The following is a 12918-nucleotide window of genomic DNA, read 5'->3' on the forward strand; positions in this document are numbered from 1 at the left end:
CTACTCTATGTACAAAGGGTCATAACCCCATAAGGGAATACATCTGTTTTAAAACTCCTTGGGGTGCCCCATAAATGTCATGGCTTCAGCTCAGTATCGTCAACGTGTTTCAAACCCTAAGTTGTTCTAGGGTTCTCCTCAGGACGGGGACTGGAAAATGGCCTTCACTGCAATAATTTGATGCTCCAAGGTATTGTCAAATTTTCAAGATGTAAAAAATTTAGAATTCTCTGAAGGAAGTGTAATTCTTCCGAGGTAATCATCTAGTACTGGATACTTAGCGTGATGTACTATCCACGGTTTTTGTATGAAACGGGGCCTCGTGATCGGCTGTTGAATTTTTGCGACTTCAAATAACTTCTTAATAAAGCCTGCGTGATGTTAGATGCAGTTATCTTCATCTACTCGAACTGCCATCTTTCGACCGCCATCACATATTATAACGCACAGCGCTATGCCATACATATTACAATCTGGGATCCATATCTTTGTCACAGTGCATATGCAACATTACACTCCCCAGTACATATTTTATATTACAACTTTAGAAACTAGCTAGGTTACACAACACTGCCCTGTGCATATTACACTCCAAGGTGCATATCACATAGCACGCGCTAGTGCCTATGCTATCTCGCGCTCTCCAATGAATCTGTCATTGCGCATAATGTATTGCATATTTTATTTCACGCCCTGGTTCATCTTATATCACACTTTTTGGTGCATAGTTTATACCATACACTATATAAAATGTGTCACTTACCTGTAACTGCAGTTATCCAGTATTGGTACCTTTCATAGATTCACATGCCTGAATCATTCCCCATCGTCGGGATGGGAGTCCCCGGTACATAAATAAAGTAATGTCCCATTAGACATGTATAGTAATAGGCCAAGGGCCTCACATTAGTAACATCTCCATGTCCTTTTGTAAAAAGGACCAAGCTCTAGAAAAGAGCCAATCAGCTATCACCACCCTCTGGAACCCTCCTGGAAGGAGCTCTAGTCCCTCAGATTTTCGTAAGCACAGTGCTAAGAAGGTGTATCACTGAGAGAACTAGGTGAGCCCTTCCAGGGGAGGCGGGTGGGTAGCATGTGAATCTATGAAATATACCAATACTGGATAACCTCAGTTACAGGAAAGTAACGCATTTCTTATCCAGTATAAGGGTATCTTTCATAGATTCACATGCCTGAATAAGAGTAGTAAGCAATGATAAGCACATTTCGTATGGTACAGCATATAATAATTCACCAGATAATAACATATCAATGTAAAACATAGAAAGTACCAAAGGACAATCAAAGAAACCATTATGGAACACAATAGAGGAATGTGCGTATAAAAGAAAGGATGGCGGGATGAAAAAAAAAAGGGCTCACCTCTATCGAAATAGATGACGCAGCACAGCCTGTCCCACTGCAGCAGCCTTCATGAGTTCCATATCCAAGCAGTAATGATTGGTAAATGTATGCGGCGTCTTCCATGTTGCTGCTCTGCAAATGTCTGTGATAGGGACACCCGCATAGAGTGCCATGGAAGTAGACATCGCCCTAGTGGAATGGGCTCGAACCGTGGAACGCAAGGACTGGCCCGCTTGCTGGTGACAGAAAGTAATCGCTCCAGAGATCCAACGAGAGATACTTTGTTTAGTAAGTGTAAGACCTTTTCTAGGTCGACTGTAAGCCACAAAGAGTTGGTTGGATTTGCAGAACGATTTTGTCCTGGCAAGGTAGAATTTAAGGCAGCGTTTAAGGTCTAGAGAGTGTAGAGCTCCTTCTGCCACCGTTTGAGGATTTGGAAAAAATGTCCTTAAGACTATAGGTTCATTGAGGTGAAAGTCTGACAGGACTTTGGGCACAAAGTTAGGATTAGTCCGCAGTATGACCCTGTCATGTTTGAACTGAAGAAAAGGGTCTTGAACTGAGAATGCATGGAGCTCACTTACTCTCCTGGCATCCTGGCAAAGGTAAGGGCTAGAAGGAGTGCCGTCTTCCAAGAAAGATATTTAAGATCAGCTCTGTGTATCGGCTCAAAAGGGTGTTTCATAAGCTGAGCAAGAACTATGTTGAGCTGCCAAGTGGGAGGCAGAGACTTCACTGGAGGAAAAGTCTTGAATAGGCCTTTGACAAATTGTTTAATCAACCTATTAGACCAAAGAGAAGGGTCTGCAGAAGATCTTCTGAAACGGGATATTGCTTCTTGATGAACTTTAATAGAGGCGTGAGCAAGACCTGAAGTTGCCAGATGGAGAAGGTAAGGCAGTATTTGTTCTGGGGAAGACGAAAGAGGGTGTATTTTCGATGACTTACACCAGAGGCAGAACCTCTTCCATTTTAAGGAATATGTCTTGTTAGTACTGTCGGCTCAAGCCCGAGCCAGAACCGCCCTGCAGCCTGAAGGAATGTCTAGGCCATGAAACTCTCGGAACTCAGGTGCCAAGCGGATATCATGAGAGATGCTGGATCCGGATGCAGGACTTGTTCCCGGTTCATTGTGAGGAGAGAGGGAAACGGTTTCAAAGAGATCGGTGGTTCCAGAGAGAGAAGATGGAGCTCCGTGAACCAATGCTGGCGCGGCCACGCCGGAGCTATCAGGATTAGCGTGCAGGGTTCTGTCTTCATTTTCCTGAGGACCCTGGGAATCAGGGGAATCAGTGGAAAAGCGTATGCAAAGTTGTTGAAACATTCGGTCGGAAATGCATTCCCTAGAGATCCCCGTTGGGGATGCCAGCTTGCAAAGTTTTGGCATTTGGCGTTCTGCTTGGTAGCAAATAGGTCCAGGAGAGGAGTGCCCCATTGGGAGAATATGTGGTCGAGAGTCCGCTGGTTCAACTCCCGATGTTGTTTGTTGCCTCCTTAGAGAATCAGCCAGTACGTTGTCTGTTCCTGGAACATATTCCGCTCGAAGGGAAATGTTGTGATAAAGTAACCAGTTCCAGATTTTTTGAGATTCGTGAGATAGTGTCAGTGAACGAGCCCCTCTCTGCTTGTTCAGGCAGTGCATCGTCGTAGTATTGTCCATCTGGACGAGCACTAGAGAACCTTTGATCCTGGGAAGGAACGCCAGGAGAGCCAGATAGACAGCTCGTAGCTCGAAGAGGTTTATGTGAAGCTTTCGTTCGGCAGGAGACCACTTCCCGCTGATTCGGAGTTCTTGGAGGAAAGCTCCCCAACCCTCCAGGGACGCATCTGTTATGATGACCTGTGGAGAAGCTTGGAGCAAGAAAGGCAGGCCTTGAGAAAGATTCCATGGATGAGTCCACCACTGCAGAGCAGTGACCATCTGAGGGGTCACTTGAATGACATCGTCGAAGGATCCTTCGGATTGAATCCATTGAGCCGACAGTGCTTATTGGAAAGGGCGCATGTGGAGGCAACAGTAAGGAACAAGCAGAATACAGAATAACAACATTCCGAGAAGGGATTTGAAGAGGCGTACTGAGAGAGACTTCTTGGATTTTATGTGATTTGCCAAATGAAGATGTTTGTTCTGTCGCTCTTGTGATGGGAAAGCCTTTTTCTGGGTAGTATGGAGAGTAGCCCCCAGAAAGGGTATCTGCTGAGAAGGCTAGAGGACGGACTTATCCTGATTCAGAGTGAGTCCTAGGCGACTGAAAAGCTGTAGACAGGCGTCGGAAGACCTGGTCGCGCCGTCCAGAGAAGGTGCCTTGACGAGCGAGTCGTCGAGATAGGGAAAGACCTGATGGTGGTGCTGCCTGAGATATGCAGCAACTGGAGAGAGGCATTTTGTAAAAATGCGTGGAGCTGACTTGAGTCCGAAGGGCAGGACTCGGAATTGGTAATGTCTGCCTGCCACGGCGAACCTCAGGAATTTCTTGTGGTTTCTGTGGATAGGGATATGGAAGTAGGCAGCTTGAAGATCCAAAGACACCATGTAGTCGTTTGCATTGAGAAGTTGCAGCACTTCTTGAATGGTAACCATGCAAAACGACTGTTTCTTTAAAAATTTGTTGAGACTTCTCAAGTCCAGGATTGGTCTCCATTTCTTCTCCTTTTTGTGCACCAGGAAAAAATTGGAGCAAAACCCTTTCCCCCGTTGACGAAAAGGAACCCTTTCTATAGCTCCATTCTGGAGCATGAGGGAAAGTTCCAGGAGAAACAAGCGTAGATTTTTGTGAAGCATAGGTCGAGGAAGGGTCTGGGGAGGTTTGTGAATGAACTCCAGCGAATGTCCAAATTGTATCATTTGAAGAACCCAACGGTCTGTTGTTATTTGTTTCCAATTGCTTAAGAAGTGGGAGATCCTTCCTCCCCATTTGAAGGGTGGAGAGGAGATGGAGTCCGGCGGTAGAGCAGCGTCCTTTTGTCATCCTCCTTTTCCTCGAAAGGAGGTTTTAGGGTAAGAGGATTGCTGTTGTTGACGTTGTTGGTACTGTGGCCGATATTGTTGGTTGGAGGAGGAATAGGAAGACCGATAATCTTGGTAGCCTCCTCTGGTGGAAGATTGACCTCTACCCCTTGAGCCACGAAAAGGTTTTTTTTTTAATTGAAGGGTACCCAAAGCCCTAGCCGTGTTGGTTTCCTTTTTTATACCCTGAAGAGCCTCATCAATATGCATGCCAAAGAGAAGCTGACCATAATAGGGCATGTCCAGACTTTTTGTCTGGACTTCGGGATGGAATGAAGTTGCCTTCAGCCAACCTTGGCGTCATAGTACAGCAGCGCCAGCTAGTTGACGGAAACCAGTAGAGGTGATATCCATCGCACAATCGATGATCTCGGAAGCCGAACGTTCGCCCTCCAGCAAGATCTTCTTCGCTTCTTCCCTCGAGTCGTCCGGCAAGGCTCCCAAGTATGGAGCAATGTCCACCCACATCTGCCTGTTATAGTGCCCTAATAACGCTAAGGAATTTGACGCACGCACTGTCAATGCATACATGGAAGTAAAAAGTTTTCCAATATTGTCAAGTCGTCTGCCTTCTTTGTCAGGAGGAGCGGACAGCGGGGCAGAAGGGTTTCTAGATTTCCTCTGAGCAGCCTGAGTGATGACGGAATCAGGCTTTGGATGTCCGGTAAGGCAGGCTGGAGCAGTGTCCGGAGCTCTGTATTTTTTGTCGAGTCGAAGTAACTCTGGGGGGAATCGAAGATGGATTGTGCATTATTTTTACACCCTGATCCCAGACGTAGTCTATAATAGCTACTGATCTTGCAGACTTTTTGAAAGGCTCATTAAAGTCATAAAGGAAACAATCCTGTTGGTGAGAAGGCATAGGGATCTGGAAACGCTGTGCGGCTCTTTCCAAGACATTATGAAAACCCCCGATGTCCTCAGGAGGCGAATCTGCTTGAGTAGGCACCGGGGACGCTGGACAAGGGATAACATAATCATCCCACTCATCATGAGTCGATTGAGAATCATGGAGTTCTCCCTCCTCTTGGTGCTCGTCATCCTCATCATCTGTGGAAGTTGGAGGTGGTAGCGTGACAGACACAGACTGTGGAGGAAGCGGTGGAGGCTTTAGCCTTGGCGGCGGAGAGACAACCGGAGCAGGAGAGGTAGCAGAAGTAGGAAATCTCTGCTTGTAGTCACTAATCAGAAATTGGAGATCAGAAACCAAAGACGCGGGTAGACAAACCATGGGAGGTTGGGGAGGATGGCTGTCATCAGGATAATATGGCTGATCTTCTGGTTCTTGTTCGTCATAGTCCGAACTCTCTTGGTATTTGACATGGAGTTCCGAAGGACTTGTTGCAGTTCCGAACATACCGCCATCGTCTGAATCTTCCTCTTCTTCCAAAAGGTGAGTCGTGGTAATGGCAGGACCCTGCTAGGAGAAGTCAGGGCAGGTGTCAACGTGTGTTTTGTTATTTTGAGATGGACAAACGCACTCTCTACTTTGGACTCTGGTGTCGTCGATGAGCCCGTCGGCGGTGTAGTCGTTGACGGTGAAGCACCGACTGGCAAAATGGAAGGAAACGTCGACAAAGCTCCCGTCAACAGAGCCCTCGTCGAGGGTGTCGTCTTTGTCGTCGACTGTGTAGACTTCAACGAAACACTCATCGTCGACGTAGGCGTCGATGCACTCGTCAGCGATCGTGGCATCGACGCTGGCTTGGACGTCGACGATGATTTTTTCATTTTAATCGTCGACGATACAGGTTTAGCAGCTGTCGACGATGAAGTCTTCGTCGTCGACGTGGACGAGGCAGAAGATGCCAAAGAGGTGGAGACGGTCGTCGTCAACGAAGTTACCCCTACAGCTGTAGACGGGGATTTTCTCACCGTCGACGAAGCCGTCGTCGACGAGGTGGAACCAGGCTTTTTAAAGGTGTGTATAATCTCCTGTGGAGAAACCTTTGTTGTTAAAGCCTTAAGGGAAGCCTCTGAAGACTTTTTGTGCGTCTTCTTTTGAGGGGGCTGCGACGAAGGTCCTGGAGAAGCAACTCTGGGCCTTTTTTGAGAGGATTTTGAAGATGTAGAGCAGCCTTCACTCTCCTCAGAAGACAAGGCTTGGTCCTTATCTTAAAGCCTCTGCAGCCAAATTAGAAGGCATCCCTCCCGATCTTCAAGGGTCTTTGAAGAAAAGGTACGACATACCTTACAGTCCTTTGAGGAGTGGTCTGGGTAAAGACAATAGAGGCAGTCTTTGTGTTGGTCATCGACATGAAGCCTCTTTTTACCACAGGAAGCACAGGGCCTAAAAAGGCCTTTCTTAGGAGTATCTGCCATGAAGATATTGAGAACTTCACAAAGAAGAAGGAATCCTGAATAAAAAATTACTGGAAATCCAGAAAACAAGGAAGACTGAGCAGAACTCAGGGGAGACTCCCTTAGCACGACGTGCGGTAGAAAATCTGAGGGACTAGAACTCCTTCCAGGAGGGTTCCAGAGGGTGGTGATAGCTGATTGGCTCTTTTCTAGAGTTTGGTCCTTTTTACAAAAGGACATGGAGAAGTTACTAATGTGAGGCACTTGGACTATTACTATATATGTCTAATGGGACATTACTTTATTTATGTACCGGGGACTCCCATCCCGATGACGGGGAATGATTCAGGCATGTAAATCTATGAAAGATACCCTAATGCTGGAAAACTAGTTTTCATTTTCAATCATGCTCTCAAGACTATATTCTATATAACACTGCGTTCACCTACCCTTTTCACAGGCATTACATTTTGTGATGAGGGGTGGAGGGTCAGAGGGTGTTTCTGCCAAGTGAGCCCGGAGTCACAGTCATAAACGTCCTCTTCTTCCTGAATAAAAGTGAGATTATGCTGCATACATGTTCATATTTTAAGTAGTTCGCACAGACACACATTTTAAAAACAATACATTTCCTAATAACCACCTTCTCTGAACAGTTAGCTTGCTGCCCCATCCACCACCTCCCTATCCTCTGTTGTCTGAATCCATGGACAGGCCTCCTCCCTCCTGCCATGCATGGTCTGATGTGATGCCACTGCCCTCCATTTAGCATGATGTACCAGTCCACTCCTCCTGCCCTCCATGCCCCTACCCCTTCCTCCTTTCCTCCATGGTCCATTTTACTGCCACACCCTTCTGCCCTCCCTGGTCTGTTGTGCTGCAACTGCTCCTCCTGCCTGCCCCGTGTGGTCTGTTGTGAGGCCCCTTCCCCTGAACTCTCTTGTCTGTGCCCAGGTCCTGACCCTCCCTTCTATTCTCCATGCTCCTTTGTGCATGCTCCTGCACACTCCTTCTTGCTCATCATAGCCATTGTGCTGCCACTGACCCTCCCGCTTGCCATGCATGGTCTTCTGTTCTGCCATGGCCCCTCCCGCCTTCCCTGTGTGGTCAGCTTGCTGCCCCTGACCCCTTCCTACCTTCCCTCCGTGGTCTGTGTGTATGCCATCATAGTCTCACTGTTGCTCTCCATGGTGTGTCTTGCTTCTAGTGCCCATCCTGCCTGACCTCCATGGTCATCTTGCTGCTTCTGCCCCCTTGCCCCTCAGCCCTCTGTTTCCATGTGCAGACCCTTATTCCCTCCCTCCTGGCTTGTCTGTTCCATTGTAATGCCCCTGATCCATCCCTCCTGCCCTTTATGGACTGTTATGCTGCAGCTTTCTCTCCTATCTGTCTATTATGGTCAGCTAGCTACCATTGCCTCTTCCCCTCTGTTGTCTGTTGTCCATGTGCATGGTCCTGTCCCCTCCCTATTGCTTTCTATGGATTGTTGTGCTGCACTCCCGTCCCGCATGCCCTGTGTGGTGTATTGTGTTGCTGCAAACCCTGATGCCTGCCCTGTAGGGTCAGTTTGGTCCACCTCTCCATGTCCCTCCTGTCCTCTGTTATCCGGGTCCATGTCCCTACCCCAATTCCTCCTGCCTTCCATGATCCAATGTATACTTGCAAACATTTTGAACTTGGTAAGAGGGAGATTTTGAAAAAAAAACTGGGGCATTGATTTTCCCCTTTGAGTTACATTGAAAAAGAGGAGATTGTAGACAGAAAACAGATCAAATAAAGCCCATTTGAGCTTAAAAACATTGGAAGTTTCCTGGCTGAATCGGGTCTGTTGGCATGTATGGTTGTACTACCACTACCTCTTCCTTCTGCCCACAATGGTCTATTATATTGCCACAGCCTCTCTTGCCAGTCCTGTATTGTTGGTTTGTTGCCCCTGCCCCCCTTTCCACTGCCCTCCATAGTCTGTTGTGCTGCCACTGCCCTTCCTGCCTGCCCAGTGTGGTCAAATTGTTGCCTCTGCACCCTCCTACCTGCCTTCAATTTTCAGAGTCCGTGTCCCTGGCCTCTGCCTCTCAACAGTATCCTAATGAACAACTAGATTGCTATCATTCTATATTTATTACAAAAGTGTGGAACGCCTGACGTCATCTTGATGTAATCGAAACTGTAATACCTAGAGCATTTCCTTTAGAAATTACATATATGAGAGGGTCTTATTTGCATCAAAATTACAGTTAGTGCTCTAAAAAACTAAAATGAGGACATATTTTTGGAGTTTTCAAATAGCGACAAAGCACTTTTAAATTATTTGTTATCTTTATGTTTTTTTATCCAGTTGACCACTTGATTAACTGTTGCACATAGGGGAGAGGATGTGGTGTTACTTCCAGAGCTGCAGACTTTGCAACTGGGGAACCAGGTTGGAGTTTCTGCTTCAGCTCAACATTCTGTGATTCTGGTCAAATCACTTATCTCCCCATGTCTACAACCAAAATGAATTTGTTCTTGTGTGATGTAACCAATGCTCATGTAAAGCACTCCAATACCTGACAAGTCTGCACTATATAAAACTGCAAAAACACAAAAAATAAAAAGTGTTTTGCACACTTCTTTCATTGGGCTACATGTGGGCTACATCTGGGTGATATTTGTGCTGCATTTGGGCTCTTTTGTCTCTGGTGGCTATCTTTGGAGATTTATTTGTTATGAAGTTTCCTAATTTCCTCATTTACTGCAGTCTCCTCAGTAGGAAATGCTTTCAGTTTTTTACTTTGATTCCATCAAGAAGGTATTCAGATATGTCACACATTTGCCATAAATACTGTATGTTAGCACTCTAGTTGATCATTAGATCACTGCTTGTATAAAAAGTGCATGTTTGAGTCTGCATGTCAGAATTTTTTAAGGAAATTGAAGAGGATTTGAGAAGTCACTCAAAATGTGTCCAATTTTTTCTTTCTTCAGCACTCATCATAATTTCTATGGCAAAATGAACCCCCTCAATGTGTTCCTTTTTAAATTAAATGTTTTAAGTGTTACCAGTTTATTCTAATCAAGATGGCTTCAGGTGTGCCATACTTTGTCATAAGTAAGACAGTAAGCGCTCTAGTTGTTCTTAAGAACACTCTGGGACATTCTGTAATTAGGCTATACTTGGGCTACATCTGGGTGATATTTGTGCTACATTTGGGCTCTTTTTGTCACGACCGCCGTCGCTCCAGTAGATTTGAGTGATGCACAAGGGTTCCACCTCCCGACGTCTCCGGCTCTGGTTATAGTAACACAGAGTACCAGAACAATCAGGCGAGGGAAAAGGAAGAGGATGGGTACCGCAGGGATTGGGAGTTCTGAAAGGATAGGAAGAGAGAAAACAAAGAAGATAAACCACAATAACAACCTACACTCATTAGGTCTCACTAAATGTACTGTGGCACCTCAGACACACTGTTACATGCACAGCATTACAACACAAACTGAGAGGACACTCCCCCTCTAATTCCAACCTTCTATTCAGTCTCTTCTCCCTCTACTGTCCCCGGTTTGCCCTTCGCCTATGTACAAAAACCCACTCAAGCGAATCCCTCCGTGATACTCTATGGTCCCCTTCTCTGTTAAGTACTCCAACACAAATGTCTTGAACAGATTTCCAGTAGACGCTTTATCAGAATATGAAAGACAGCACTAGGGGCACCAATGTTTGAACTCTCCTTCTTCCCAGCACACGGCGAGCATAAAGAACCAGAGTCTCGTATTTCCTATTTCTACCGCTCTTTCTTTTATGAACAACGAGGGCGAAGAAAAAGGAAATGTCTCGCAAACCCTCACGCCTAACGTGCTTACTTGCCAGTAGTTGAACAGCCTCCTTCTCTCTCTCGTTCCGGGGATACCTGTATCCAAACGTTCCAAGGCGGCGCCCTCACAGTCCGGTGGTCAATACGTTCTCCCCGAACCTTACGATAATCCTGAGGTCTTGGAACGCGGCGACGCTTACAGCAGCGTCCCGCATGGGAGTTCCGGGAGGTCAGAACCAAACAATCCCTAAGCCGGGTGTCTCTCGGCGGTTTTCTCTGCACGGCGACGTACCAGCTCCACTCCGATGCCGCAGACTCGAACACTTGCGTCTTCCTCGCTTGGTGACGGGCGTCGAAACCAACGTGCTCCACAATCCAGTATTACGCGCCTCGATTGGCTCCTGAGTCGCGTATTTACCCTGTTTTGGCCCCTCCTTCGTACAGCCGAGGATTCTGGTCGTTGTAGTTCTCTGACGGCTGTACGTCCGGTAGGCGCTCTTGATCAGCGCCTGAAAGTTTTGTCTCTGGTGGCCATCTTAGGAGACTTATTTGTTATGAAGCGTCCTCAGTTGGAAAAACTTTCATTTCTTTACTTTGGTTCCATCAAGAAGGCATTCAGATGTGTCACACATTTGCCATAAATACTGAATGTTAGCACTCTAGTTGCTCATTAGATCACTGTAGTAAAGCTACTGCTCACCAGGGAAGTCTTCTGCTGGTATTCAAAGTGCATGTTTCAGTCTGCATGTCAGAATGTTTTAATGAAACAGAATAGGTTTTGAGAAGTCAAAATGTGCCCTAATTTTTCTTTCTGCAGCACTAATCATAATTTCTATGGCAAAATGAACCCCCTCATTTTGTTCCTTTGCAAATTAAATGTTTTAAGTGTTACCACTTTATTCCAATCAAGATGGCTTCAGTTGTGCAATACTTTTGACATAAGTAAGACTGTTAGCGCTCTAGTTGTTCTTTAGAACACTCTGGGACATTCTGTAATTGGGCTATACTTGGGCTACATCTGGGTGATATTTGTGCTACATTTGGGCTCTTTTGTCTCTGGTGGCCATCTTGGGAGACTTATTTGTTATGAAGTTTTCTAATTTCCTCATTTACTACAGTCTCCTCAGTAGGAAATACTTTCAATTTTTTACTTTTGATTCCATCAAGAAGTCATTCAGATTTGTCACACATTTGCCATAAATTCAGAATGTTAGCACTCTAGTTGCTCATTAGATCGCTGTAGTAAAGCTACTGCTCACCAGGGAAGTCTGTTGCTGGTATTGAAAGTGCATGTTTCAGTCTGCATGTCAGAATTTTTTTATGAAATAGAAGAGGATTTGAGAAGTCACTCAAAATGTGCCCTAATTTTTCTTTCTGCAGCACTAATCATACTTTCTATGGCAAAATGAACCCCCTCATTTTGTTCCTTTTTAAATTAAATGTTTTAAGAGTTACCACTTTATTCCAATCAAGATGGCTTCAGGTGTGCAATAGGTTTGTCATAAGTAGGACTGTTAGCGCTCTAGTTGTTCTTTAGAACACTCTGGGAAGCTGCAGTAGAAGACAAAGGAATCAAGTGACAGTCCCTGCCCTTGTTGGATGTACATGTTTTACTGAGAATGTCCGACTTCATTCTCACATGACTGAGAAAGATAATGTGAATTTAGAGAAAATATGCTCTCAGTTTAGCTTATAGATCACCTTCCAAACATCTGTGGGAAAAGCATGAGAAAATAGTTTTCTCTCAAACATGATTCGTGATATCACAGCAGAAGGCTTTTTGCACATGGTAAAATCACCTTATAACACACCACAATTCCTAAAATGAGTATGGTACCATCAACAAATGATTTATAATGTAACTAAAGTCTTAAAACGCTCTATTAACTGCAATGCTTTTTAATGAGGTGCTATCATGTATATTGGTCCCAAGATGGCTGCCAACACTTCTTGGATGAAGTACTGACAGCCAATCGCCCAGATATATCTATCTTTTTAACTCTAATTTTCTCAGGAACTACTGAACGGATTTACACCATTTAAGCAAATGGCACGAGTCTGAACTGAGGACTACCTCTTTGCCAAATTTGGTGTAATTCCGTTCAGCAGTTCGGGCTGTAGCTGCGTTAACAGGTCCTTTGGGAAAATGCATGGGGAAAACACGTTTTGGAACCCCCCTTTTTTGTCGGCCCCCGCTTTACGAATCACCGTGAAATTTTCAGGATAGGAGCGAACCGGAGCTGGCCAAAAGTTTGGAAAATTTCGCGAAGATTCATCAATCGGCGCCAACGTTATTCCAAATAGAACGTTGCGGATTTCCTATGGAAAATAGGTCCTAACTATAACTACCTACTGGCGATTGCCAGTAGGTAATATATAACCTTCCTTATACATATATACCTTCCATGTACTTATGTATCTTTATATTTATTACTTTGCTTCTAATTTTGCATC

Source organism: Triturus cristatus, chromosome 2_2 (assembly GCF_964204655.1).
Source record: "Triturus cristatus chromosome 2_2, aTriCri1.1, whole genome shotgun sequence".
Classification (NCBI taxonomy): domain Eukaryota; kingdom Metazoa; phylum Chordata; class Amphibia; order Caudata; family Salamandridae; genus Triturus; species Triturus cristatus.